Consider the following 24,820-nt stretch of genomic DNA (forward strand, 5'->3'; position numbering starts at 1 on the left):
GGAAAACATGAATAGTAATACGAAAAATGGTGCTGCACGCTGCCAAAGTGATAAATAAAATACAGTGACTTTATTTAAATTGACCTCTAAGCTGCAGCAAATACAAATTGTGTTCCCACAATGGTAAGTGCTGATTGAAAAAAGGTGTGTATTTGCACTGCTTAAAACATTTTCTTTCTATATGTACGGTGGAGTGTATGGAGATACAGCCAGCTGAGGTTGGCACATGCATCTAGGAGCAATGCTTTGTGAATGAGACCAGATGATCGTCATACCCAGTGGTGGCCCATGGATTGTGGGCGCACGGGCGCCGCCCCCCCTAACACCGCCGCCGCCCTTCCTATCCATGTGCCCGGCCCCTTTCAGGACGCGGACACATGAATTACAATTGTGGGGATAGGCGGGAGGTGTGTATTTTGAAGCATCTGATTAGAACCAGAGGCTCTAATAGGCTTCAAAATAAGGTGGGCTCAGGGTGCAGAGAGTGCGCCCTGATCCCACCCAGTTGTGTGACACTAACGAATGAATATTCGCTAGTGTCGCACAACTGGGTGGGACTAAGGCCAATCGTGTCTCAGGACACACTTCTGGGTTCCAATCGTCCAGAAGGAGAATGCCTGTGTCCTAGCGATAACGTCCTGGCTTCTCCCTGCCTCCGTGTCTCCTACATGACTCCACAAGGTAAGGTGATTGCCGCTGGCTGCCGTGTCTACCGCGGGGTGATTGCCGCTGACTGTGCCGCCTCCCCAAACCAGCCGCCACTGTTCATACCTATAGAAGGATTGTTGTCCTAAAAACCTGTTTGATCTGCATTAATTTACAGATCCACTTGCAAGGTGAGCGAGCATTTTAGCTGGTGGTGGAGCACCTGTGTGGTGGTGGAGTACATAGTTTATAAGGGTGAAGACCCCTCAACACTTGCACTTTTTTTTGGGGGGGGGGGTGGATATAAACTGTGGACTATTTGGAAGCACATAATTTTTAAGGGTGAAGGGCCCTAAACACTGATACTTGTTTTAACTGTAGCACATAGTTTATGAAGGAGTGCTACTGTTTTCCATGTTTTGAAAGCACCTGTGTGGCAGTGAAGCACATAGTTTATAAGGGCAAAGAGCCCTCAACACTTGCACCTTTTTTTATTTATGCTTTTGGATATAAACTGCAGACTATTTGAAAGCTTTTTTTTCAGTAAAGCACATCGTTTTTAAGGGTGAAGGGCCCTAAACACTGACACATGTTTGAATTGTAGCACATAGCTTATGAGGGAGTGCTACTTTCATTTCATTGCTCTTTTTCATGTTTTGAACTTTTTTAATGTCATTAAGTGTATAAGGAGTTGATGTCATATAAATGTGATTTTGATATAAGAGATTTTCTATAATATGTTTAAGCACCTATGATTATGTTCACTTAATACCAGAGGTTGGTCATATAATTAGGCAAACTGTTTTAAGCAGTGCAAATACACACCTTTTTTCAATGAATAATAATAACAATATTAAAAATAAACACTGTGGGGGTCATTTACTATAGCGCCAAAAAATTCTCCTGCAGTACCAAAAAATAACTCTCAAAAAAGGCCAGAAAGACTTCAACTCTCAGAAAGTCAGCGCTAATTCAAATGGTAAGCAGCACTATTGCGGCAATAATGCCTGTCAGACCACATATGCTGGAATAGTGGAAGTCAATGGGGCTCGAACCTGCAAAATCCAAAGTTCTCACTGAAGGCTTATATGCAAGTTCTTTGCCATAAAAAGTGTTTGGGGACCTGGGTCCTGCCCCAGGGGACATGTATCAATGCCAAATTTTTTTTTAAAAATGGCCGTTTTAATAATGCTTTGAGTGAAACAATAAAAATGTAATATTCCTTTAAATTTCGTACCTGGGGGGTGCCTATAGTATGCCTGTAAAGGGGCGCATGTTTCCCGTGTTTAGAACAGTCTGACAGCAAAATGACATTTCAAAGGAAAAAAGTCATTTAAAACTACTTGCGGCTATTAATGAATTGCCGGTCCGACAATACACATTAAAGTTCATTGATAAAAACGGCATGGGAATTTCCCACAGGGAACCCCGAACCAAATTTTTTTTAAAAAATGGAGTGGGGGTCCCCCTAAATTCCATACCAGGCCCTTCAGATCTGGTATGGATATGGCCACCCGGTGACCTCGCCCCCTCTGACGCCCGGGGACTTCCCTGTGGCATTCCCTGTGACGTCAGAGGGGGCGGATCACTGGGTGGCCCCGCCCACCATTATTTAAGAACCGTCAGAAGACGAGAAGTGTTACACAGCGGGAGCCTCCCTCCATGCCATCATGGACGCGGAACGGCCCGAGGGGAAGAAGGGAAGAAGACGCCGGCGCCGCGGAGGAAGATGCCGGACAAGAACACCGGAGGAAGAACCAGAAGAAGATGGAGGAAGAAACCGAAGGAAGATAGAAGAAAGAAGATAGAAGACATTTAACATTTTTGACACTTTTTTGTGAAATGGTAGGGGTACTTTTGTACCCCCTTACCATTTCACACAGGAGGGAGGGCCAGGATTTGGGGGTCCCCTTGTTAAAGGGGGCTTCCAGATTCCGATAAGCCCCCCGCCCGCAGACCCCCACAACCACCGGGCAAGGTGTTTTGGGGGCTACCCCAAAGCACCCTCCCAATGTTGAGGGCATGTGGCCTGGTATGGTTCAGGAGGGGGGGCGCTCTCTTGTTCCCCCCTCTTTTCCTGTGGCCTGCCAGGTTGCGTGCTCGGATAAGGGTCTGGTATGGATTCTTGGGGGGACCCCACGTCATTTTTTTAAAAATTTTTGGCCGGGGTTCCCCTTAATATCCATACCAGACCTGAAGAGCCTGGTATAGAATTTAGGGGGACCCCTCCACGCCATTTTTTTTTAAATTTGGTTCGGGGTTCCCTGTGGGGAATTCCCATGCCGTTTTTATCAATTAACTTTTATGTGTATTGTCGGACCGGCAATTCATTAATAGCCGCGAGTAGTTTTGAATTACTTTTTTTCCTTTGAAATGTCATTTTGCTGTCAGACTGTTCTAAACACGGGACACATGCGCCCCTTTACAGGCATACTATAGACACCCCCCAGGTACAAAATTTAAAGGAATATTACACTTTTATTGTTTCACTTTAAGCATTATTAAAATCACTGCTCCCGAAAAAACAGCCATTTTAAAAACTTTTTTGCATTGATACATGTCCCCTGGGGCAGGACCCAGGTCCCCAAACACTTTTTATGACAATAACTTGCACATTAACCTTTAAAATTATCACTTTTAATTGTTCATGTTCGTGTCCCATAGACTTTAACGGTGTTCGCACAAATTTTTTGTCTGTTCGCATGTTCTGCTGCGAATCGAACAGGGGGGATGTTCGACCCATCCCTAGTTATCATTGAGAATCATGGGGTACAACTTGTCAAGCAACTCGGAGGTCCAAAGTCGCCCAACTGTGAAACAAGTCATATATATTTTAATAGAAAGGAGCTCTCATTTATACTTGCATTTACATCAGCAGAACAAATGCAGGAAGTGATGTGTGCACATGGGCCAGAAGCAAATGTGTGAGGATGCCAAACAAATCAATGAACCCCACCCACACCAAATCTAACTACCACATCCACCCCACATTGATTAAGCACAAGTACATATCATACCCTCATCCGGAAAATGAGCAGCACCTCCTCTTTGCTAAAGAGGGACCTCGCCATGTCCACCTAGATGGAGATCTTAACCAGCACAGGGACTTCCGGGTGATTACAATGACTTATTTCTGGGTCAGAAGGCAAAACCACACTCTTTTGATCGCTGCTGCGAATATTTGATTACAACCACTAATAGAATTGTATTATTTTTGTTTATTTGCAGATATGCAAATTTGTATTTCTACTTATAATATTTAAAGGCGTTCGATAAGAAATGGTGTCCCTGGGTTAGCAGCAGGTGAATGACAAAAACAAAAGGCCCAGTTTGAGCCCTGGTTCACACTGACAGAGGGAGGAAATCGTTCAGCTGAAATCACACACTTTCATTCCCGCATGTCAGTCCCGACTGCAGGGGGAATTTCAGAGACATCTGTGCTGGTTTCTGCACTGATATCAATACAAATTGCACCCCAAAGTTGCACCAATTAAACCAGTGCAATTGCCACCGCTTTGACATGTCAAATTGCACCAATGTGAACTAAAGCTGACACATACAAGACTGCCTATCCACCAGAGCCTAGGTTTACATTGGAGCGATTTGTCATGCGATTTGAGAGATCAAATCGCATGACTATTGGCAGCAATGGCACTGTTCCAATCGATGCCACATTTTTTTTGTGTCACCGCACCAAATTGCTAAAGTAGTTCCTGCACTACTTTTGCCGATTTCAGGTGTGACTTCAATAGACATTTGTGTATGAAGCCACACGGATGTCCATCAAGTCGCACCTGAAATTACGCTGACCTTGCTACTTTGAAATCGTGCTACTTCAAGTGAAGTAGCATGATTTCAAAGTAGCATCAATGGGAACAAGGGCAAAGAGATCAGTTTTTTGGTGCACAAATACATATTGAAATAAAATATAAGAGATATTGCAAAACCACCACCCACAAAAACTAAAGAGAAAGAAAAGTAGAAGGAAAAAAAAAAACACACCACAACAAAGCTCAATAATGTACTTTTATTTTACCAGCAGAAAAACAGAACAAATTTACATTCATTTACTAGCTTCAAAAAAATTTGGACAGGATATACGGTGCTACATTTACCAATGGGATTGTTAGGGCCTTGCTCATAGGAGCTTACAATCTAAAATTTGACAAAACCTTAGAGTGGACACAGCTTTAATTTCAGTGTATAACGGGCAACACATCACATTTTTATCTGCAAGATTATAGAAACATACTTAACAGTCATTCTTACAAAGCATTCCAACATAATATTAAAAGACTTATTCAAAACACCCACCACCAGCCCACAATCCACACATACATACATTGGTGACCATGTTCTGCTGGAATCTGCATTTTGGTGTACACGATTAAACGGGATCAAAAAGAGTAGGTCAGCAGATGCTTCCAAATGATGTTTGCATGATCAGACAGGAACAATAGATGCACAACATTGACAGCTTGGCCACATAAAATCACAACAAAAAACCTGACCTTCTCAGGCCAAACAAACCCCCCTACTCCAGGCCTTTATATAAGAGAGGTTGTATTGTTAGCACACTGACACACCCAATAGAAGTACACGCCCACCAGTATCTTTCAATCTATCTCTTCATGTATGTCTAAAGTGATTGCACCTGATGAGCAGGAACACATAATAGTATTCGCAACTGTGTTAGCCCTTGGCTATGTGCATCAAATCTCCAACTACAGGCCAAAGATCAAAGTCCATTTGCATCCACGTAAACAAAGCAACAGTTTTCTAAGCATATGTACCCGTGCAGTGTAAACCCTAAAATTTGAATGTCCAAGTCCCTGGGCATGATTTGTGCTAATAAACATTAACATCAGTCCCTGGCTGCAATGAGCTTCCAATCTAAAGTTCAAAATTAACTTTCTTACATTAGAACCTATTTCAACAGGAGACAAATAAGATGCCAGCATGTCTTTGGATTGTGGTGAGAAACCCACACAGGGAGAACATATAAACTTCAACACAAGGATTAGCATGTTGGGGAATTAAACCAACATCCCAGGTTCTGCTACCCACTTAGCCACCAGGCAGCCCCACACATGTTCTCTGATTCTCTGTGGTGTGAATCAGCCCTAAGTCCATAGCCATGTTCAGTGTCACAAGCAATATACAATATATTGGCCTAAGTATTGGGACACCTGCCTTTAAACACACATGAACTATAATGGCATCCCAGTATTAGTATTGGGTTCAAAACTCATTTGGCCCACCCTTTGCAGCTATAACAGCTTCAACTCTTCTTGTCCACAAGGTTTAGGAGTGTGTCTATGGCAGTGTTTTTCAACTCCAGTCCTCAAGGCGCACCAACAGGTCATGTTTTCAGGATTTCCCTCAGATGAAACGGCTGTGGTAATTACTAAGGCAATGAAACTGATCAAATCACCTGTGCAAAATAGTGGAAATCCTGAAAACATGACCTGTTGGTGCGCCTTGAAGACTGAGAAACACTGGTCTATGGGAATGTTTGACCATTCTTCCAACTGCATTTGTGAGGTCAGGCACTGATGTTGGACGAGAAGGCCTGACCTACAGTCTCCTCTCTAATTCATCCCCAAGGTGTTCTGTTGTGTTGAGGTCAGGACTCTGTCCAGGCCAGTCAAGTTCCTCCACCCCAAACTCCCTCATCCATGTCTTTATGGACCTTGCTTTGTGCACTGGTCCAAATGATTTGGAGGACGGGGGGATTATGATGTGGGGTTGTTTTTCAGGGGTTGGGTTTGGCCTCTTAGTTCCAGTTAAGGGATCTCTTAAGGTGTCAGCATACCAAGACATTTTGCACAATTTCATGCTCCCAACTTTGTGGGAAAATTTTGGGGAAAGCCCCTTCCTGTTCCAACATGACTGCACACCAGTGCACAAAGCAAGGTCCATAAAGACATGGATGAGCAAGTTTGGGGTGGAGAAACTTGACTGGCCTGCACAGAGTCCTGGCCTCAACCCGATAGAATGCCCTTTGGCTGAATTAGAGTAGAGACTGCGAGCCAGGCCTTCTCATCCAACATCAGTGCCTGGCCTCACAAATGCACTTCTGGAAGAATGATCAAACATTCCCATAGGCACACTAAACCTTGTGGACAGCCTTCCCAGAAGCTGTTTTAGCTGCAAAGGGTGGGCCAAATCAAATTTTAACCCTACGGACTAAGACTGGGCTGCCATTAAAGTTCATGTGTGTGTAAAGGCAGGCGTCCCAATACTTTTGGCTAAATAGTGTACCTGGAAAAGACTTACAATGGTGGTGGAACTGTCCTACACATAAATACTACATTTAGACATAGTTATAGGCCCTGGGAGATGAGACAACTTCTCTACATGAAGCAACATGGTTGGGATTTGAACCCAGACCCTCAGGGATACTAAGCAGAAGTTCTAACCTCTAAGCCACAGAGCTGCCACGTGTGAGATCCTCCTACACATAACTACACATAAATACACATAAATACTGCATTTCTTTGGACATACAGGTGATGGAATTACATTACTCAAGAGTTAATCGTCTTGAGTTATTCTGTGATATTTGGTGTTTTTTTGTGGGTGAGAGTAGAATATTACCCTCAAATTTTTGGGAATTACATTTTGCTTTCTGATGTTGGTACACATATCACATTTTTTGGGCTCAAATTATGAATATTTGGAAATAATAAAAAGCACAAAAAATTGTGATTCATTTTAAATTTGCATCAGCAATGGTATTATTTGTGGATTATAAAGACACCTGTGTGAGTTTGGATAAAGATTGTTGTGAGATGGAGAGTAACAAGTGAAAGTGACAGAGAAAAATATATTTTACCAAAACATCAAAACATTCCACATTCTAGTATTCTTAAAATCAAAATATTTTAAGTAGAAGCAGCAATGTTGCAAAGGAAAATTTATTTCACAGAAAGATACATTTCATCTCAACATTAAAAGGTTTTTTTTTTTGTGAAAGTTAGAATTGTTCCATTAGAATCAATGGCTAATATTTGATTTGGACTAAAATAGAGCAGATTTTCACTTCAAAAAAATGCTCTCTAATTAGCTCTCATTTTGGTATTTACTATAGCGCCGGCTAAAAAAGACACTTGAGTTAAAACGAGAGTTATTTTCAGGTCTGAGCATGCTCAGTTGTGTTGGCATCTAGTTGTCCAAAACGTGGAATTTTTCACTTCTCAGACTTTTAAATATATTTTAGTGTAGAAATCACTTTTTCACACAGTTTAAATGCAGATTATCTTTAAATAATATACCGCATATTTCAGTACCATTTAGGCAATTATATCATGCTCTAAACATTATTTCCATGTGCACTACTCTGGGTTTTAGGACAGTAAGGGTTTGGGCGCTATTTGGTTTCAGGGAACTATAGTAAATTCGATTTTGGGAGTATTTTCTCACCAGCGCTATAGTGAATACCGTTTTAGCGCTAATTACCGCAAATGAGCGCTAATTAGCGATGTTAGTGCTAATTAGCGCTAATTCACAGTAATTAGCGCTAATTAGCGCCGCAGCTCTATAGTAAATGACCCCCTGTATGTAATAAATGTATAATATTATAACAATGTACAGAATGAACATGGACAAAATTGAATATATTATTTACAGTACAATATAGTGTATTATGATATATCCACTTATGTAATATAATGTATAATAATAAAATGTATAATGATATAATAATGTGTAAAATAAACATATACTATAATACTGTAAAGAATAATAATGTTGATCATCTAAAATACAATCCCAGGGGATTGCAAAAATGGACCTCCCCGGTTTATCCAACTATTTCTTTTGTTAAACGAGATCTACAACTATTACTGTATCAAGAAAAACTTGCCACGGACTTTGCCCAAACTTCATCCAACTACCAGTTTTATCGGAGATGGTAAGCCTTCATGTTAACCACCTTGTCTCCAGAGGAATATGATTCTCTCATTGGTTCCTTCAACTACTTTCAAGGGCTTTAACAACTTTATGACACTGAAGATATCATTAAACCCTTTTATTCCTTATATTTCTTTTCTTTTTCTTTTTTCCAACCAGTGCTGATTCTAGGGATAGTACTAGGTACATGCTACTAATTTCATATTTCTGCATGTTTTTATTTGCCTGAGTGTTAGGTGAGCAGATTCCCCCTCTTCTCCCCTCCCCCTTATCTGGTCATCCGTCTGTAGGATTTATTATGTACGTTACTATTCTAAACTGTAAGATCGTTTTAACAGTGTTTCTGCTATATTTTCTATTGATCTTTTGTATTTCATCAAATCGTCCAATAAATTCTATTAAAAAAAAAATACAATCCATAAAGTATTACCATAATAATATAGTAAAAAGTGGACCATGGATGAATATACAGTAAATTTTGAGTAGAAATGCTGATAAACTAGATGACTGCCACATGATAATATATTATGATTAAATGATAGAAGTAAAAAGGTTGAGAATCGATTTATAATAATATATATGGTATGTATAAATAATCATATAAATATCATGTAAGACAGGGCTCAAAATTTCAAGTCCTCAGCCACTAGCCAGGCCCTAAAAGTTACTCCCCACCAGTTACTCCACCCAACCTCTACCCTGTCCCGCCCCTAAGTCCGCCCCTAAACACGGCCTCATGAATTATCTCATGAAATTACACTGTTAAATGTTTTATACAGAATTTAGTTCCAAAAATAAATATTAACAACTTTAACAATATTAACATAAAACATATCAGTACCTATCAGTGCACATCAGTGCAGCCTGTCATTGCCCATCAGTGCAGCCTCATTAGTTTCCATTAGTGCAGCCAATCAGTACCCATCAGTACAGTCCCATCAATGAGTAAAATATATTTAGAAAAAAATCAGAATCCACATTCATTAAGTATTGTTTGAAAATATTTGTGTATATACCGTATCGTCAGTCTGACGAGATACCTCCCTGAAAGCCATAAACTATATATGGAAAAAAGGGGGAAAAGGGAGGGACAAAGATGTGTCCCCAGAAGGCAATCAACGGGAGAATCAACCACGGTATTAATGACAAATATATAAAGCTTTATTGGTGAAATACAAATCACTGGTTAATCCAGCCAGGGTGAAAAAATATATAACCTAGGTGGATAACGTTCCTACAATGCAACAATTCAAAGATAATAAATACACTGTAGAGATAAAATTTAAAAAGCGCTAGTCATGTTACCCCGTTACTTCCCACCAGGAAACACACCCCAGAGAGAATGGTAGATAAACAATCTGATTGTGAAATATTATGACTACCATAGGCTCCTTAAATATTAGAAGTGCTTAAATTAAATTCAATAGTGTAACATTGTCCGGAACAGACGTGTGGAGATTTATGTCACCCTCTGAAGTCCAAAATGGCAAAGAATTGGCCAAACTGTAGTTAGTACAAAGAGAACGACTAGGAAATAAGAAGGCTGTATCAAGCAATTGAATTGCAATCATCTGCCAACATTAAAAAGGGAATCGCAGTATGTGCAATCTTTGCAAATCTGTTGCAAAAAGCACCTCCTATTGATTCAGGGCATTTGGTATTTTAAACCATATAGAAAACTAAAAGAATCAAGTTCGAATGTATATGGCAGTGAAGAAACTTGGTTATTTAATAACTATTGCTCCCATTGACCGTGGTTCGTTGGTAGTGAATATGCAACAATTCCGATAGAGTTAATTACAGCCAGCGTGGCTGAGCATGCACTTGTACATGAAGAGCAAATCACTATGTTTCCCAGCATAACCCGCAACACACCAATTTAGAGTACCACTCTTTTCAGGAAGTGTGGAGGGCTGTAGAGATCATGGTAACATGTATGGTGCTCCTAAGGAAGTAACCGATTCAATGAAATATTGCATAAATCAGTCACTACGACTGCCACAGATTGTACACAGGTCAAGGGATGTTTTTAAAGATAATGTTGGCCCAGATATAGGCATCCTTACCACTGTTGTATCACTGCTTTCAGGGCTGGAGTAAACTTTTGCAGCTTCTGTGCGTTGCCGTTGTACTCTTTAGCAGTCACTGCAGTAGTCTGTGATTTACCATGTTCGGATTGCATTCAGGTTTGCCGTCTGTTCACCCGGAAGAGTGTGGAAAGCACATCCGGTGCATTGCCCAGGAGACAGGGCTACGGTGGCCTGTGGGTGGATATCGTGATAGATATTGTCCAGCATCCAGCCTTAAGGTGCAAATAGTGAAAGGGCACCTTACTGGTCTGGGAAGGAGACCATAGAGGAGTGCGGGGACATGCCAACGCTGGGCTAACATTGACGCGTTTTGTACACTAGGAATGTGTACTTCATCGGGACGTTGAACATGGATAGTCAAAATCTTTATCTAAGGCAGAGTGTCCAATCAAATTTAGACCATGTATAGATACAAAAAGTTGCCATCTTGTGGTTACACCTAAAACTGCAGTTCTAATAAAACATAGGTCTATTTCTAACACAGGTGGGTTTTGACAATGTATCGATGTATAATTAAAGGGGATACATCCTAACTCTTATTGACACTTTTATCAACAGATCGCATGGACATATATAGATCGTAAAATATCATGGCAAGGAAAGCAAGACCAAATTGGGCCAACTTGGATATTTTATGGTTCCAAGAAGATCTTCAAGCTCAACTAATTGTTTAAGCCTAACGGCTGGAGAGTTTTGAGCTTAAATATCCAGAATTTTTCTTTTCTGAGGAGCATCATATCGAAATCTCCCCTTCTGACAGAGAGATTAAGGGAATAAATTCCCTTAACTCTCAAGCCTTGAGTTTTGCCCTGGTGAAATGATGTAAAGTGCTGAGTGATCGGGGTTTCTTCTTTAAGTCTGATACTTTTTAGATGCTCTGCAAAATGCACATGTAGCTGGCGTTTTGTTTTGCCAATATATAGCATCCTGCATGGACATTCCAGGATGTATAGAACTTTGGAAGTAGCACAATTAATGAAGGACCTGATCTCATATTTCTGTTTGGATTCTGAGTCCCTAAAGGTCTTAGAGCGATCTACAAACCTACAGGTTCCACAATGGCCACAGGGAAACATGCCTTTTATCTTTGGCAAGTCAGTAAGCCAATTCTTGTTAATAGGGTGTACGAACTCAGATTGAACAAGAAAGTCATTGAGATTTCTTGCCCTTTTGGCTACCATGAGTGGTCTTTCTCCAACTATTTCTCTTAGGTCATCGGAACGGGTCAAAATGTGCCAATGATCCAAGAGAATAGATCTGACCTGCTGCCATTGGGTCCTGTATGGAGTAATAAAATGCACTGGTCCATCAGTGTTGGTTCTGGTTTCCCCTCTGGGCACAAGTCCCATCAATGCCCATCAGTACAATCCCATCAGTGCAGCCACATCAGTGCCCATCAGTGCAGCATACCAATGCTGCCTTACCAGTGCAGCTTCATCGGTGCCCATTAGTGCAGCTTATCCATGCCCATCAGTGCCACCTCATCAGTGGTCATCAGTGCAGCCTTATCAGGGGCCACCAGTGCAGCCTATCAGTGCCCATCAATGCAGCGTATCAGTTCTGCCTTATCAGTGCAGCCCCATCAGTGCAGCTTGAGAGTGCTGCCTCATCAGTGGCCATCAGTGCAGCCTCATTAGTACCCATCAGTGCAGCCCCATCAGTACAGCATATCAGTGTAGCCACATCAGTGTAGCTTAAGAGTGCCGTCTCATCAGTACTCATCATTGCCGCCTCATTAGTGGCCACCAGTGCAGCCTATTAGTGCCCATCAGTGCAACCTATTAGTGCCCATCAGTGCAGCATATCAGTGCCAATCAGTGCAGCATATCAGTGCTGCCTTATCAGTGCAGCACCATCTGTGCAGCTTATCAGTTCTGCCTTATCAGTGGCTATCAGTGCAGAATGTCAGTACCCATCAGTGCAGCCTATCAGTTGCCATCAGTGCAGCCTTATCAGTGGCCATCAGTGCAGCCTATAATTGTCCATCAGTGCAGCCTCATCAGTACTTATCAGTGCCCATAAATGCAGCCTATCATTGCCCATCAGTGCAGCATATCAGTGCACATAAGTAAACCATATCATTGTCCATCAGTGCAGCATATCAATACCCAAAGGTTCAGCATATCAGTGCCTCAAATAATAATAACATAAATTATCACAATAATAAATGCAAAAAATACAAACGTTGGAATCAAAACGTGCAAACATAAAAAAATTGAAAAAATTGTACATACAATGAATGCGCAGAAAGGTGAAATTAAAATGGTTTGAACATAGGAAAGTCCATAAAGTGAAAAACAGATCCCAGAGTGATGGATGATGTGAATTTTCATTAAAGTGCCAAGTGCATGGATGGGACCTCCACCTTACCAGAGGGCGATGGTCCCTTATTACAGGGGACCACGCTGAGCAGATGGCTGTAACCCCAGCCCGGGATCTCACAGGCAGGCACTAGATACCGCAGCGTCCGTGGGGATCAAATTGAAGAAATAAAAACAGCAAACAGAATGCTACGGGCTGATCCGAAGCCGGCCAGCTTTCCCATTCTGTTTGCTGTTTTTACTTCTTCAATTTGATCCCCACGGACGCTGCGGTATCTAGTGCCTGCCTGTGAGATCCCGGGCTGGGGTTACAGCCATCTGCTCAGCGTGGTCCCCTGTAATAAGGGACCATCGCCCTCTGGTAAGCGGCAGTGTTTTCCTAAGGTGGAGGTCCCATCCATGCACTTGGCACTTTAATGAGAATTAACATCACCCATCACTCTGGGATCTGTTTTTCACTTTATGGACTTTCCTATGTTCAAACCATTTTAATTTCACCTTTCTGCGCATTCATTGTATGGACAATTTTTTCAATTTATTTATGTTTGCACGCTTTGATTACAATGTTTGTATTTTTTGCATTTATTATTGTGATAATTTATGTTATTATTATTTGAGGCACTCAATTTTGTAGTTCTCATTACACCCTTATTAGCGCGACTTTTTTCTTTTATTACTTTGATTGGTGTCATATAACACTCTTTAGTTGCAGCTTCACTTTTTCATTTTGATTGTTAGCGCAGTACTCTTTATACATTCAGTATATCAGTGCTCATCATTGCAGCCTATCAATGCCTATCAGTGCAGCATATCATTGCCCATCAGTGCAGGCTATCATTGCCCATCAGTGCAGGCTATCATTGCACATCAGTGCAGGCTATCATTGCCTATCAGTGCAGCATATCATTGTCCATCAGTTCAGCTTATCATTGTCCATCAGTGCAGCCTGTCATTGCCCATCAATGCAGCCTATCTTTGCCTATCAGTGTAGCATATCATTGCCCATCAGTGCAGCATATCATTGCCCATCAGTGCAGTCTACCATTGCCCATCAGTGCAGCATATCATTGCCCATCCGTGTAGCATATTAGTGCCCATAATTGCAGTATATCATTGCCCATCAATGCAGTGTATTATTGCCCATCAATGCAGCCTATCATTGCCCATCAGTGCAGTATATTATTGCCCATCAACTCAACCTACCTTTGCCCATCAATGCAGCCTACCATTGCGTATCAGTGCAGTATATTATTGCCCATCAGTGCAGCCTACCTTTGCCCATCTGTGCAGCCTACCATTGCCCAAAAGTGCAACAGGGAGGAATCGGGAGGATCTGCCAGGCCGGATTGCCCAGAGCTGGTATCTCTCGCTGAGACACATCTTGTATATGAATATTTGCACTGTCAAACGAAGTCCTGCTTCCTGAACCGGCCACTCTGATAGACAGCACACTAGTCCAATGCCAGTCCAGGAGGTGGTACTTTGTTTGACAGCGGCCGGATATTCTTATACAAGATGTGTCTCAGCAGGAGATACCCACTCTGTGCGATCCAGCCGCCGGATCCTCCTGACAGTTTCCTGGCTGATCGCTTCTGGAAGAAGCAGTGCAGCCTTTTTACATGACTTCAGAGCAGTCTGGGGGGCAGGGAATCCCTCCTCCGGGCCGCTCTGATGGTCGCACCGCTTTTTCCAGAAGCATTAAGCCAGGAAACTGTCAGCCCAGTCCACCCCTGCTCCACACTCGTTCTCCCCTAAATTCCACTCGTCAAATGCAAGCAGGTGAGTGGAAATTTTAAAGGCCGATATAAGATATATGATAAAAATAAAAATGATATCATATAAATAACTTGGTGCAAACTAATGTTGGTTTCATAGAACCAACTGATGCAGATTACAGAATGCAGATCTCTAGGTATAATGAAAAAAAAAGTGTCTACCTTCAAAAAAAATAGTACATTTAAACAATGTATGCCACTGCATGTAAATGGAAAACCTGCTATCATAGTAATTTAGGTTTACACAGTATCCATCAACAGCTGATTCACGGGATTTATAGTGGAAAAGACACCAGTGTTTGCCAAAGAGGTGATTGAAGGGAGGGAACTAAGTGGAAGGGGAGTGTTAAAGGGTATAATCTGTGTCAATATGAACATGAATGGTGTCTGGGCACTGGAAACAGGGAAGTGATGTGATGGGAGGTGATGCAGATATGGAACCGTGAAATGCTGAGGGGGCTGAATCTGGTTTGGAGGAAGGTCAGGGCCATAGGCGTGCGCAGGGGATGTGCCAGGTGTGCCTGGGCACACCCTAATCAGCCCGAGCGCATTAGCATTATCATATTATGCCGGCAGGGAGATGGGAAATATCTCCTTCTGACTAGTTCTGCCATTAATAAAAGTGCTACCATACCTCTCTTTCACTGCATCGACTCTGCCATAAGAGTGTGCGTGTGTGTGTATACAGTATATAATGTATATACACATACATACACACGCATGTGTGTTTGAGCTTTGGGGTGCACACCCTAATGCAATAGGCTGCTCACACCTATGGTCAGGGTGATGTGATTTTGTTTAAAGTTTACGTGAAGAAGAAGTCTTTCACAGCGTAAATGCTTTATAATCTGTAAAACAAAATTGTACACTGGATAAAGGTTTCTAAGTACCTTAAAATGAATCTCCCTTCTGCAGTCATATGACTACAATCACCATCATCCCTCTGCATTGTAGGGACATGGTTATGATAAGTGCATTGACAGTGAGACTCCAGCCAGTAGCTGCTGTCAATCATTCTGTGCAGGGCTGGGTGGAGGTGTGTTACCCTGTGATATTACAGGTTGCCAAATGGGACTACAGGCAAGCCAATGAAAGGGGCAAGGAACCAAACTGACAATGCTACCACAGATATGTATTCATTCTTAGCATAGTTAGACCTGAACACAAAGCCTCATAGATGAGAGTGTCAGGACCACCAGGTATTTAATTTGTAATAACATGTATGTATTAAAGAGCAGCAAAATATTAAATAGTAGGTAAGGTGGAATGCACATTGCATGTTTCTTTTGGCTAAGATATACTTTAACCACTTTAATACCAGGCACTTTTACCCCCTTCCTGTCCAGGCCAATTTTCAGCTTTTACACTTTGAATGACAATTGCTCAGTCATGCAACACTGTACCCAAACTAAGTTTTTATCATGTTATTCACACAACTAGAGCTTTCTGTTGGTGGTATTTAAAGTTTTTTTTTTGTTTCTGTTATAAAATTTTGCAAATAAATAATTGTTCTTCATTAATTTAGGCCAAAATGTATTCTGCTACATATCTTTGGTGAAAAAACCCAAATCAGTGTATATTATTTAGTCTGTAGGAAAGTTATAGAGTTCACAAACTATGGTATATACAGTATTTGAAAATTGATCAATCCTGATGTACTGACGGCCTGTCTCATTTCTTGAGGCCTATAAATGTCAAGACAGCACAGATATCCCCAAATGACCAGTTTTTGGAATGTAGACAGTCCAAGGTATTTAGTAAGAGCATGGCAAGTTTTTGAAGTTGTAATTTTTTTTCTTTTTTACACACTGTCACCAGTGCAGTACACAGCGTCATCATATAACTGGTGTGGTGGTGATCAGGGAAACTGACTGGTGACAGTACGAAAAAAAATGTAATACATTTTTTTTGCTATTACAAACTTTGAGCAGAGCAATAAAATGTTACCATATTAACCACTTCAGCCCCGGACCATTATGCTGCCTAAGGACCAGAGGACATTTTCCAATTTGGCACTGTGTCGTTTTAACTGCTAATTGCGCGGTCATGCAATGCTGTACCTGACTCGGTTAAATTGATGATAGGCAACTCCTATCCTCATATTGATTAGTGGTTCCAAATTAATAATAACTACTGCAGTAGGGAACAGACACAAAAGATACGCTCAGCATCTTTCCAAATAACTGTTCTGCTTTATTATGACGCAATTGAAGGTTTTTATGCACATGATTACGTAGGTATCACATTAATATTACAATTGTACATTTATCGTAACAAGGGGCGTTATATAGGTAGGCTTATTCTAATCAGGACTCGAAAGAATGTAAACATTTCCTGAAAACATTATTAGTGCTGTGAGCACAGTGAGGGCAGTGTGCGATACATACAAAATACAATACAATTATATACAGAACTTACAAATTTCCATTACAGTCTCCCCTCTTTTGATCAATATTTTGATCACTAACCATACCTGCTATCACCTTTAACCTGGAACCTCCAAACGCTTAGGTGGAGGTAGTCCTGGCCAAAGAGGCAAAAAACTCCATTGTGGAGAAAATAATAGCTGAGCAACTTTTTCATTACCAAATGACTTTTCATTGTGAAAAACAAATGATTGATAAGATATATTTACAGAGTACTGGCTGTACACTCCTGTGGCCAGAATGGCCTTCTAGCTGAATTGTTGGCATGCTGACTTATCAGCATATGTAAACACAGACAATTCTACATAAAATGGAAGACGTACAAAAGACAAATATGACTTCAACATGGCTGAACTACTTTTCAAATATATATATCCCTTACAATTAAAGTAATTGAATCAAAAAGTACCCTAGACTGTGATCGCAAGAGGGAAACAAATCAAACACAGAGATTTCTTTCATTTAGTCATTTTTGCAGTGTCTGGTGTGGATCCAGGTGACTTTTTCTTCACGTTTTGCAAAAACTGTACATGAAATAGATGCTGTATTGAGTCTCCAAACTTTTCCTTATATATAAATGTCTCTTAACAATCCACAAGTCACCTGGCTTTAGTTTTAGATCCTTCCAAACATTTAGGATCTGGAATTGGGGAGAAAACACATAAATGAGTTTGTCAAAAAACCTTAAAAGATCAGCAACTTTCTCTGTGAGATCCGAATGGAGGACTTCAGCTGCTGAGACAAAATATAAGCAAGTGAGTAACACACTCCCAAACAAAATCCCATAGGGAGAGAGTCCAACATCCCCCTTAGGGGCTTCATAAAATATAAGAAAACATTCAGGCAAAAGTTTTCTAGTTTCTTACTCTACTTTGTCCACTACATTGTAGACAGTAAGGGGTGTAAAAATAAAGCCTCAAAACTTCTATTAAGGACTCTCCTATAAACATGATTTCCTCTGTTACTCTCTGTACTTTCTGGCACTCTATATTTACAAACTACTTCTGATAACACTTTTTACTGTGGCCTTTGCAGTAGCATTTGCCACTGGACATCCAAAAAACATGTCCATACAGACAAAATGCATACTTGTAAGATCCTAACTTGGACATCTGGATATATCTTTTTGTAATATCTGGAAGGGATGTTCAGCTTTTGGTAACACCTTTGGTAACAGGTAAAACAAGAAGTGGTATGTTATAAAAACAACTGTGGAGAACCCTGGCTCTATCCCACGCTCATTTACTAAGGCAGCCATAACTTCTTGTGACTGATGACATGGTCCATGTGTCAAGCTGGAGGGAAAAGAGTGGCTGGCAGACATAAATGATCACCTTTTCCAAAGTCCTGTTTCATAAGAAGTTGCCCCCTGTGGACCACTTGTTCTTCTCGTTCTGGGGTCCTTAAAGTTGAATTATTAATCCCAGCTATACTGGGCCAGAACTAGGGTGGAATCTGTGAGTTGCACAGACCCATCAAGTGTCCGGGGCTGTAAATGCAGCATCCTTAGTCACCTGGTCTGCTTCCATGTGTGAAAGTTAATATGGCTACCTCAGCAAGAACCTGGAAGGCTGAAAACAGCCGATCAAATTAACTTGGCATGCTTGGTTGGTTTACCTGCCGAAGTAAAAACAAACTTCTGGCCCTTTAAATGGAACCAAAAGCTCTCTATATCTCGACTATCTATATAAATATACACTCTTTTTATAGCTCACAGGCTTTGCTAAAACATGGAGCTCTGCTTCTTGAGCTGGGGAAAAAGGATCCAATGACTTTGAATACAGAGTATCCTTCTGGGTGATAAACTGCATACTCAAATCTACAAAAAAATTAATCTCTGGGTCTTCAGGGAGTGTGTCCTGCACTGGGCTCACAGCAGCTGATTCCTACACCATCAATTTAACACACGTGTCTTCCTTTGTCTCCAGCCTCCTCCAATAGAGGCAATAAGGTGTCTGGATTCAAATGTACACATTTTTTTTCATTGTTAGATTTGTACATAAACAAACTCATATTTTAAACCTTTCATTAGACAGACATTTAGTTAGCTGTATATTTGCTGCGCAGAATGTCGGACCATTAAAAATTAAATGTTTGACCAAAACAATATCTAACTTTGTCTAATAGCACCTTTGCATAAAAGCTACAGCTCTGATATATTGGGGTGAACCCTTCATTACTGGGTCCAGCTTGCATAAATATATTACAATGGTTTTCTATCACACTGTTTGTGTAAGAACTCCAGTTTCATGTTTCAAAAGACAACTTTTTCCTGGCAATAATATAATAAATGATAACAATACCCTGCGGTCATGCAGAGATGTCCATAGATCCAAAACTATTCTTCTGCTTATACCACTATACTTACAAGAAAAAGGGGCACATCATTTCACAATCCACACATTCTGCTTTGGATTTCAAAAATAAAAATAAATAAAAACAAAAGGACCAATCTGTATGATGGACCAGAAAGCATCAAAAACTATAAAACAACTGGCTGCAGGTGGCATCTATCCTAACAGGGTGTGTGGACTTGATGTGATGGGTCTGTTTTATTTACATTTTATTTATTATTACTCTCACATCATGGACCGCACATCAAGTTATTATCAAAAACCTTAAAATTTCATTTTTGTAGAAGAACTTCTTATGTATTCCATCCATCTTGGCTTTGGTAAATATTATGGTAGCTTTATTCAAAATAACAACCTCATCTTAATCTTTTTTTTTCTCTCAATAAGGGCTTATTGTATAAATGTAAAATTACAAAATTGATATCTTAATCTAAACTAATCTCATTCATTACAAATTTCCCCATTAACCTGAATTTCATTTCCAACCAAAGGTTGTCTAAACCAGTTTCAATATATCTATATAATTGTTAAACTCATATTAGAAATGAATACTCATTATTACTTAATTTTACTTAATTTCCCTTTTTTAAATGCAGTGTTTCCACTATCAAAGGATATTCAATGTGTGCAATACACGGTTAAATGTAACCTTCATTTTACCATGTTTGGAAAACAGATTCAAAATAATTGTGATTACATTGTTTACCATTAGATTCGTTAACCCGGCACATGTTTTGTCTAAAAAATTGGAATTGGCATGGTGTCCTTCCAGCTTATCACTGACCTCTCATCTCAGCCACATTTCTTTCAGGAGAGCACAAAGGAGGGGGTCACATCTGCGTACATGACACACACAAGCAATACAACTAAAGGTCCCAGCATTCGCACACACACACCAATATCTCTCTAAAATCGCTTACATTTTCCCATTTGTACACAACACATGCATATCATTCTCTCACTTTCTTTTAACTCTTTAATATTTCCCTGCATAAATTCTGCATTCCTTATTTTGTTCAGATATCTTTTATATCTAGCTTCTATGATCAGATGGGCAGCCAGAGTGCTCATCCCATCTTCCCTCTCTGACAACATATAAAGTATTCTGTTTTAATTCTCATTTCTCTGTTTCTGACTTTTACTAGTTGTAGTGCCTGACCCCAAATTCATCCCACAACTTAACATGAAAATGTCCCTTTCTGTCTAGTGTTAATGTCACCTTTGATCCATCCTGCTCACATAGATAGCTGTTTCTCTAGCTGTTTACTCTGCATGATTCTTAGTCCCTGTGGACCTTTGGTAACCCAGTTACCCATTGTGGATCCCTGTACACTTTAACCATTAATCTAGGTGCTCAGTATAGGCGGAACCGCACCTTTGGTTCATATATAGCGCTCCTCTTGCGCTGGGCATTTTTGAGGGTCTCTTACCCTTCATTCCCTTACTTAATTCAATGCCCATAATGACTGGCCAGTCTTCTCTCTTCTCTACATGTGCCTATACCCTCTTGCCTCTAAACTACTTTATCTAGCAGATTTACTACATATACCTGTGAACAGCACTATTCTTCCCTTTCTTATCTATAGCACTCCGATGGACAATAGACAGGGACAACATAACATATAACCACCAATCAATACAGTTCGATTAAGGGGAGTAAAATAGGTACCCTTTGTCCCGAAAATGCCTTACTGATCAAGGAAGTCTGATAACTCAAATGTAAGCAAAAGGCTTACCTCAGCCGGCTGATTATCAGAAATTCCCGGATCGTCTCAAGCTCCTCGTTTCGGATACTCAGGGTCACCTGGAATCCCCTCCTAAGGCAAAGCTCGCCATGCTGACTCGGTTAAATTGATGATAGGCAACTCCTATCCTCATATTGATTAGTGGTTCCAAATTAATAATAACTACTGCAGTAGGGAACAGACACAAAAGATACGCTCAGCATCTTTCCAAATAACTGTTCTGCTTTATTATGACGCAATTGAAGGTTTTTATGCACACGATTACGTAGGTATCACATTAATATTACAATTGAACATTTATCGTAACAAGGGGCGTTACATAGGCAGGCTTATTCTAATCAGGACTCGAAAGAATGTAAACATTTACTGAAAACATTATTAGTGCTGTGAGCACAGTGAGGGCAGTGTGCGATACATACAAAATACAATACAATTATATACAGAACTTACAAATTTCCATTACAGTCCCCAAACGAAATTTGTGTCCTTTTCTTCCCACAAATAGAGCTTTCTTTTGATGGTATTTGATCACCTCTGCCGTTTTTAGTTTTTGCGCTATAAAAGGAAAAAGACCGAAAATTTTGAAAAAAAATTATATTTTCTACTGTTTGTTATAAAAAAAATCCAATAAACTCAATTTTAGTCATACATTTAGGCCAAAATGTATTTGGCCACATGTCTTTGGTAAAAAAATGTCAATAAGGGTATATTTATTGGTTTGCGCAAAAGTTATAGGGTCTACAAACTAGGGTACATTTTCTGGAATTTACACAGCTTTTAGTTTATGACTGCCTATGTCATTTCTTGAGGTGCTAAAATGGCAGGGCAGTACAAAACCCCCCCAAATGACCCCATTTTGGAAAGTAGACACCCCATGGAAATTGCTGAGAGGCATGTTGAATTCATTGAATATTTATTTTTTTTGTCCCAAGTGATTGAATAATGACAAAAAAAAAAAATATTTACAAAAAGTTGTCACTAAATGATATATTGCTCACACAGGCCATGGGCCTATGTGGAATTGCACCCCAAAATACATTCAGCTGCTTCTCCTGAGTACGGGGATACCACATGTGTGGGACTTTTTGGAGCCTAGCCGCGTATGGGACCCCGAAAACCAATCACCGCCTTCAGGATTTCTAAGGGCGTAAATTTTTGATTTCACACCTCACTACCTATCACAGTTTTGAAGGCCATAAAATGCCCAGATGGCACAACCCCCCCCCCAAATGACCCCATTTTGGAAAGTATACACCCCAAGCTATTTGCTGAGAGGCATGTTGAGTCCATGGAATATTTTATATTTTGACACAAGTTGCGGGAAAGTGACACATTTTTTTTTTTTTTTGCACAAAGTTGTCACTAAATGATATATTGCTCACACAAGCCATGGGCATATGTGGAATTGCACCCCAAAATACATTTAGCTGCTTCTCCTGAGTATGGGGATACCACATGTGTGGGACTTTTTGGGAGCCTAGCTGCGTACGGGGCCCCGAAAACCAATCACCGCCTTCAGGATTTCTAAGGGTGTAAATTTTTGATTTCACGCTTCACTGCCTATCACAGTTTCGGAGGCCATGGAATGCCCATGTGGCACAAAACCCCCCCAAATGACCCCATTTTGGAAAGTACACACCCCAAGCTATTTGCTGGGAGGCATGGTGAGTATTTTGCAGCTCTCATTCGTTTTTGAAAATGAAGAAAGACAAGAAAAAACATTTTTTTTTCTTTTTTCAATTTTCAAAACTTTGTGACAAAAAGTGAGGTCTGCAAAATACTCACTATACCTCTCAGCAAATAGCTTGGGGTGTCTACTTTCCAAAATGGGGTCATTTTGGGGGGTTTGTGCCACCTGGGCATTCCATGGCCTCCGAAACTGTGATAGGCAGTGAAGAGTGAAATCAAAAATTTACGCCCTTAGAAAGCCTGAAGGCAGTGCTTGGTTTTCAGGGTCCCGTACGTGGCTAGGCTCCCAAAAAGTCTCACACATGTGGTATCCCCGTACTCAGGAGAAGCAACAGAATGTATTTTGGGGTGTCATTTCACATATTCCCATGGAATGTTTGAGCAATATATCATTTAGTGACAACTTTGTGCAAAAAAAAAAAAAATTTGTCTCTTTCCCGCAACTTGTGTCACAATATAAAATATTCCATGGACTCGACATGACTCTCAGCAATAGCTTGGGGTGTCTACTTTCCAAAATGGGGTCATTTGGGGGGGTTTTGAACTGTCCTCGCATTTTATGCACAACATTTAGAAGCTTATGTCACACATCACCCACTTTTCTAACCACTTGAAGACAAAGCCCTTTCTGACACTTTTTGTTTACATGAAAAAATTATTTTTTTTTGCAAGAAAATTACTTTGAACCCCCAAATATTATATATTTTTTTAAAGCAAATGCCCTACAGATTAAAATGGTGGGTGTTTCATTTTTTTTTTCACACAGTATTTGCGCAGCGATTTTTCAAACGCATTTTTTGGGGAAAAAACACACTTTTTTAAATTTGAATGCACTAAAACACACTATATTGCCCAAATGTTTGATGAAATAAAAAATATGATCTTAGGCCGAGTACATGGATACCAAACATGACATGCTTTAAAATTGTGCACAAACGTGCAGTGGCGACAAACCAAATACATTTTTAAAAGCCTTTAAAAGCCTTTACAGGTTACCACTTTAGATTTACAGAGGAGGTCTACTGCTAAAATGACTGCCCTTGATCTGACATTCGCGGTGACACCTCACATGCATGGTGCATACATTTGACGCCAGACCGACACTTGCGTTCACCTTTGCGCAAGAGCAGGGGGGGACAGGGGTGCTTTTTTTTTTTATTATTATTATTTTTTTGCTTTTTTTATCTTATTTTTAAACTGTTCCTTTCATTTTTTTTTTTATCATTTTTATTGTTATCTCAGGGAATGTAAATATCCCCTATGATAGCAATAGGTAGTAACAGGTACTCTTTTTTGAAAAAATTGGGGTCTATTAGACCCTAGATCTCTCCTCTGCTCTCAAAGCATCTGACCACACCAAGATCGATGTGATAAAATGCTTTCCCAATTTCCCAATGGCGCTGTTTACATCCGGCGAAATCTAAGTCATGAAATGCTCGTAGCTTCCGGTTTCTTAGGCCATAGAGATGTTTGGAGCCACTCTGGTCTCTGATCATCTCTATGGTCAGCTGGCTGAATCACCGGCTGCATTCTCAGGTTCCCTGTTGAGACAGGAGAGCCAGAGAAAAACACGGAAGATGGTGGGGGGGCATTCCCTCCCACTGCTTGTAAAAGCAGTCTAGAGGCTAATTAGCCACTAGGATTGCTTTTACATGAAAGCCGACTGCTGGCTAAAAAAAGAATGATACCAAGATGATACCTAAACCTCCAGGCATCATTCTGGTATAACCACTCAAAGTCGTGAATGGCGTACCTGAAGACAAAAAAATGGTTAACAATAAAACACAGTAAACGGTAAAGTATAAAAAATTGCATACCTGAAAAGCAACCATGATAAAACATAATAACAATAAAACATTGC

The sequence above is a fragment of the Aquarana catesbeiana genome, linkage group LG01 (assembly GCF_042186555.1).
Source record: "Aquarana catesbeiana isolate 2022-GZ linkage group LG01, ASM4218655v1, whole genome shotgun sequence".
Lineage (NCBI taxonomy): Eukaryota > Metazoa > Chordata > Amphibia > Anura > Ranidae > Aquarana > Aquarana catesbeiana.